This window comes from Vicia villosa, unplaced genomic scaffold (assembly GCF_029867415.1).
Source record: "Vicia villosa cultivar HV-30 ecotype Madison, WI unplaced genomic scaffold, Vvil1.0 ctg.004315F_1_1, whole genome shotgun sequence".
Taxonomy (NCBI): domain Eukaryota; kingdom Viridiplantae; phylum Streptophyta; class Magnoliopsida; order Fabales; family Fabaceae; genus Vicia; species Vicia villosa.
Window position 1 is genome coordinate 112,953 of NW_026706410.1, and position 6,971 is coordinate 119,923.

The 6,971-nt window shown below is 34.1% G+C and overlaps 1 long non-coding RNA gene across 1 annotated transcript; it reads right to left on the bottom strand.

Moving 5' to 3' along the window:
- Positions 1–4,784: 4,784 nt before the first annotated feature.
- On the bottom strand, positions 4,785–6,174 carry LOC131641959 (uncharacterized). The gene is made up of 2 exons (XR_009295686.1): positions 5,117–6,174; positions 4,785–4,946 (listed from the first exon to the last, which is right to left on the bottom strand). It is a non-coding gene; the product is annotated as an uncharacterized LOC131641959 (long non-coding RNA).
- Positions 6,175–6,971: the final 797 nt, after the last annotated feature.

Consider the following 6,971-nt stretch of genomic DNA (forward strand, 5'->3'; position numbering starts at 1 on the left):
ATCAACAAATCAGAAAAAAAATTGTTCTTTATATTAAATTTAGTTTATATATTATAGACTAATTTTGCACATATTTAGTATAATTTTCTCTTTAAGTTTTAATTATTTGTATAATTATATATTATTTAACTTAATAGTTTTCAAATCAATTTCAAAAACTCCAAAAAAATTAGTTTTATTTTAAAATTAATTAATAAGCATTTTGAACATATTTTAAACTTAATTTTTAGGTTTAAATTTTATTTCTACCTTTTTCCTCATTTTAATTAAATTAATCATGCATTAATTCTAATTAAAATCAATTATACAAAAAATCCAAAAATATTTCTTTTATCTTATTGCAATTTAAATTCCTAGATAAAGTGTATAGGTTGTCAAATTCATGTAAATAGCGTAGTTTACATTTCCCTCAAAATCGATGTAATAGCGTAGATTTACTTTCCGCATTTTACATTCCAGCACATATAAAACTGTGTGTATGTCAAGAATAGAAACTGAAGCGTTAGATCACTAACTTCAAAGATAAAATATCTGAATCAAAACACAATCACACTTGCACCTCTTAGGGTAATCCCTCTTTTACTCTTTTCAAAATCAAAATCAAATTCTACTGTTTCAAATGCAAAAAATCGAACTTTCGTTTACATCCGGTGAAAGGAGAATTTTCTAAAGGAAATAGGAAAAGGCCTTATAACTTAGGGTAGACCTCCTAATTTGCTTGCTCAAATCAAACAAACAAATGTCTCATATACCGTTGTTTTTTCAGAATAAAACTTTCAAAAAAGACAATACTTGGTATATATCCAAACAAGGATCATTACGAAGTTAACGTTCTTTTTTTTCAAAACATCTTTCGAAAGATAAAACACTTTGTATACATCCGCACAAGGATCATTACAAAGTCAATTTACAAAGGTATTTTTGAAACCACATACAAGCATTTCAAGGCAAGAGAAAAATGATTCAAAATAAGTGAGCTAAGCAATCTAAGAGCCCATGGATAACCATGGATACAAAGGGTGCTGACACCTTCCCTTTGTATAACCTACCCCCTTACCCAGAATTTCTTAAAGGTCTTTTTCTGTTTCTTTTATAAACCTTTCCTTAATTGGATAAAATAAAAGTCGGTGGCGACTCTCTGATTTTTTTTCAAAAACACAAAAGCAAAGAGAAGAGTGTCAGTTCGTATATCTCTCCACGAGAGGTACGGTAAAAAACCGAGGGCGACAGCTGTACTAGCATAAGAAGTGGGGACCACTTCTTTCTCTTCCTCCACACGATACGGTACTAGAATTTCTCTCTCCTTGACTTTTTCTTTTATCCTCAGCCCCATATTTAAATTAGAGATGATTAAACCCCCAGGTCCCACAACCTCTATGTCTTTATTGTTCAGACTCTTCACCCCCAAAGCATGAGAGAGATCCGCCGCTCCACTTGCAGTTTTCATGGAAATATCCTCTGAAATGCTCTGATCCTCCAAAAGGTTAGCTCTGTTCTCCCTAAAAAGATCCGTGTAATTAATGTTTTCTGCGCATCCCTCCTTCTTCTGAAATCCGTCGCTTTTCGTTTGCAGGTAATTCACTATGTTGTCACCATCACCATTAATTTCTAGGTTCAAATTCCCAGGTTTCTTGGTATTGTGGCTTTTGCTGCTTCCGACCGTTCCTTCCCCTCCGCCGTGTGAGCCGTGGAAAGAGGCGGAATCTTCATCCTCCGATGAAGAGCAAGAGCTTGAAGGGATTTGGGCGGTGGCCCCTGATTCCCAGATTGGGTCTTCAATAATAAGAATGTTGAACCACACACCATCAATACAAGCCCTACTTCTGTTCCTGATGAAATCCAGGTGATTAGTATGTAACATGACTTTTATTACATCCAGTCTTTCGCTCTTTTGTAACAACGAGTGAGGGTTCAACATCCTTCCAAAGTCTGCTAAAAGTAAGTTCAAAAAATTTTCGTTTCTGGTGAAACAGGGCACTCCGAAGATGGAAACATGAGCAACTCTTGCGCATTCTATGTCTGAAGTCCTCCAATCCCTAACCTCTTCAAACCAGAAGTTTACCCAGTCAGCCCCCTCATGAATCAAAGAGCCAAGTTCACCTTCTGCACTCTCCTCTAGAAGACAAAGACTTGGACCCAAAGCAGTAGCTGATATGGTAAAAATTCCTTCCTCCAACAGACTGTTGGCCACTGCGTATGCATCTCCAGGCTTCCTGGTAACTCCTACCTTTGCACTGATAAATCTTTTTCTTTCTGATTCGCAGGATGTGTAGTAAATTGTTTGGAGAGCTTCTTTGAAGTTCTCATCTTTTGGCACGTTTCTCCCCTTGGTAATCTCAACATAGGTTTTAGATGATCCCACACCTCCTCCTGCCTTGAGTTCCGATAGGTTTGCTGTTGCTATAGCTGGTTTATCCTGCCTTCTTGAAAAAATCTTTTTCGCCTGTAACACCTGATTGGTCTGTTTAGTGAGGTTCTGCGAATCCTTCGGTTTGATAATCGGCAAACCCTTTCTTTTGATCCTAGATATGTTGGCACTTATCTTAGACCCCTCAAGCCAAAAATTGTCCATCTTTGTCTCCAAGTTCTTCTCGTCTGCCACATTGATAAATCTCATGAAACCGAATCTATGACCTCGCCAGTCTCGTTTTGGTGGTATAACGATCTCTTCTATTAACCCAAAATCCTTGAATTCTAAGAAGAGATCCCTAGCACACCAACTTTCTCCGAAATCAGTAAAGAAAATTGTCAAGACCTCCTTCTTGACCACATCAACATCCTTCCTTAGAACATCCCAAACAGGCCTTGAAGCACCTCTTGAATCACCTCTGATTTTCCTCCCTTTTACACTACACCAATCGCCTTCCATCTTAAAGCCGGTTGCAAACTAAAAACTAAGAAAAAAACAGAACTTGGTGGAACACTCACTCTCTCTCTCTCTCTCTCTCTCTCTCTCTCTCTTGTTTCTCTCTCATAGTGTGGAAAAATAAAACAGCTCATGACATCAGTTCTATGAACCCAAATTCTACGGATCAATCCTCCGATGTAAGGGAAACGGTTTGTCCAAGAACATCGGGTTCTACTTCTAGTCCAAGAGCATCAGGTTCTACTATTAGTCCAAGAACATCAAGTTCGGATTTAACGCTTTCATATTAATATATGGTGTCTAATATAAACATGTTCGAATATTTCAATACATGTTTTCCAAAAACACATCTCTGAAATAATAGAACATGGTGGTACTGGAGATGCATTTTTGGAACTTCCCCTGTTATGAGATAACCTTTTTAAGGTCCACATTTGTCTACAACTACTAGAAGTATGAGCTCTTGTGTCATGTTTCATACAAAACACTTTACCCCGGAATGAACATCGCGTAGAAAAATCCACAAGAAAATTTAAGATCAATGAGTACACTCTATTTGTGAATCTGAAATATATATTGCATAATCTCCTATCATACGCCAACAATCGAAAAATTGTGAAGCTCGAATACTGTTCACCGTATATAATAACAACAAAAACAAGATTGAGTTCAGCAACTATGAATTGAAGACGGGTGCAGATTTAAGAGATACGTTGAATATCAATGTTATTATAATCAAAGTAAGTATTTTTGTAATGTGATTTTAAGTGAAGTGATTTTAAGATATTTTTTGTAAATTAAATTATTGTAACAGCGCTGGTAAATGATAAGAAAATTAATAGAGATATGAGCTTGTTAGGATTACAATTCATTAACCTATTTCAAATGTATCTTCTTGGTTAGTTATTAAGATCCTAGCTATAAATGAGTATTATCATGTATCGCTTAACAAACATTGTGTTTGTTTATGCCTAAACAATGATGTGGTTTCAACCATATTATATTTAATCGACAATCTCTCAGCCTATTGAAAAATGTACAATAGCATTAAGAGTTGATGCTTTTAGTGAATGTTAAACCCAAATCTAAATCTAGAGTTTAGGATTTAACTGATCATTATCCTAAATCTAGATTCAAAAGGTATTTCTCAATAACAACTTAAATCCATAAATATAAACAAAGAAAACAAGGATAACATCAATATTAATAAATAGCTAGTTCATGTATATAACATCATGATCGAAAGAGATACACACGAGTATGGTTAATTATATCTAATCCTAACAAGAGAGATATTTAGCTACTCATTGTCATGGTAGCTTTGCATAAATGAGAAGAAAAGGGATGAATGAACATCAACGTTGGTTTCTCGACCGTTGTTACGCATCCACCTTGAATTCTTCTTGATCTGGCACTCTCGTGTTTCTTTCGGTATTTTTTCTCTCGAAATGTAAAAGTTCCCCATTTGTTCGATTCTAAAAAGTATTTATACCAATCCTAAAAATATAAGTTTGCTTACAAATGGCTCTCGCTTAGCGAGCAGGCCTTTCTTCATCATTAAGCTCTTGCCTCATCAGCTTTAAACTGCCTTCTCTCGCTTAGCGAGTGTTGGCTCGCTTTGAGCTCACTCTTTTGCGCCAAGTGATACTGTTGATTTGGAGCAACTTGATCATTCTGTCTTGCCTCGCCAGGAGCTCGCTTTAACTTGGCTACGCGAGGCTGCTGATTTTGCATAATTGTCATTCTATTTTGCCTCATCTGGAGCTCGCTTGGACCTTTCTGAGGAAGGTTGTTGATGCTCAAATCGTTGTTTTTCCGTGTCGAGCTTTAAGATGTGCAAAAATACCTATAGAATGATTTGAATTAGGTGCAAGAAGTGGAAATTGACTAAAAACTACAATTTATGTGTTAGTTGGAGTTTTTATAATACATTAATTAGAAATTTCATAATCAAGAGAGACAGAACAATAGAAAAAGAGTGCCTAAAGAATAATCTAGACTTCAACATACACATTCCGAATGAAACATATATTGACGAACACATTGTGACATATCACTTCCTCGAGTCAAGAAGCTTTACCTACAAATATTGATAAAGAAATACATCATGTCATTGTCAACTAAAATTATGTGTGAAAATTATAAGAAAAAAAAATAAAAGGTATAGATTATTTTTGTAATCGGTTGCAAGAACTTTTGGTTCTTTTTATATATATTTCTCAATTAAAAAAAATAAAATAAAAAATTTACCTGTTAGTTTTCGACTTTGAATCTCTTTTTCAAATTAATTACAAAAACAGCTAGTGTGAGTTGAATCCAATTATTGATGTTGTTGAAAAATTTGAAATATGCATGTCTCCATGATGTTTTTATAAAACCAAGCTCCAGGCTAACATAAAACTCAAAGGTAATGAGCTTATCTTCATCTTCACTTGTGTCATGTTTCTCATGGCTTCCAGTCGAAGAAATCACATCATCTGGATAGTTGGTTTTATAACATGTGCAATCTATCATTTCTTCAAGTACTGGATCTCTCTATAAACAATATTATAAGGGAAATACCACAGTGTTTTGGTGATTTAAGAGCCTTATCAAATTCAACACTTTCAAGAGAAAGCTTTCACCATTTCTCATCATCATTTCTCTATATAGAAAGTGACAAAGCTATCTCCTTTAATGATGATGAGATACTAGCTTGGAAAGGATGAAACAGATAATTGGTTGCAAGAAAGATCAATGGTTTTCATAATATTATCTGTTTGATCCTTTCCAAGCTAGTATTTCATCATCATTAAAGGAGAAAGCTTTGTCACTTTCTATATAGAGAAATGATGATGAGAAATGGTGAAAGCTTTCTCTTGAAAATGTAGAATTTGATAAGGCTCTTAAGTCACCAAAACACTGGTATTTCCCTTATAAGATTGTTTATAGAGTGATCCAGTAAATGATAGATTGCACATGTTATAAAACCGATTATCATGAGAGATACCCAAAAGTATAGCAAAACTTGTAGCATTAGCCAATATTGGAATCACTTGACCTATCAAAAAACCATCTTTTTGGTAGAAAGAATTCCAATAAGTTTTTCAAATGGATGAATTTTAGAGTAACAGAAGAATTCAAATGGGAAATAGATTTCTGAGTAGCATTATGGAGCACACAATTGTTTAAATGAAGTTCAGATAGAGAAGAAATCTTGCTAACTAATGCATAGGATGCTCACCACACAACAGAAAATTGAATCCACAATGAAACATTGTGTCTCTTCCACTTTCTTGGAAATTGGAAATGTTTGTGAATATTTATGTGAAAGAACAAGGATCATATTACTACTTATAGGCAACACAATGCTACTCTCTATCCCAAAATAAATATCTTTAACATATTATTTTAAATATATTAAATTTTTAGCACATAATTTTCTAACTATATGAGACTTAATTTTTTTTCTTCCAATTCATCTTTATATTAAAATATTGACATGTTTCAATAAAAAATGAATGAAATATTAATTAGAGAAAAAAGTTAAAAATGCACGAGAAAATACACTCACTTACCTTAGATTTTGTTTGTGAGTTTGGAGGGGAGGAGAAGGAAAGACCTCCAAAAACAAACTTTAAAAAAAAAACTAAGTACTTGACATTTTTTTAAAAGAAAGATTTTATATAGAATAATAAAAGAGCATTAATCATTACTATATATATTAAATTTTCATAATATAATAACAATATAAAATATATTTAAAAATTTAATTTAAGTCCTCTAAAACACTTATCATCCAGGAAAGGCTAATGTTGTTGTCGATGCTTTGAGTCGCAAGACTTTGCATATGTCGGCAATGATGGTTAAGGAGTTAGAATTAATTGAGCAATTTCGAGATATGAGTTTGGTATGTGAAGTGACCCCTAGGAGTGTTCGATTGGGTATGTTGAAGATTAACAATGATTTTCTGGATAGTGTTAGAGAAGCCCAGAAGTTGGATGTGAAATTGGTTGATTCGATGATTGGAGTCGATCAAGTTGAGAATGGTGATTTCAAGTTAGATGCGCACGGTGTGTTGAGGTTCCGTGATCGGATTTGTATTCCTGATGATGTGGATTTGAAA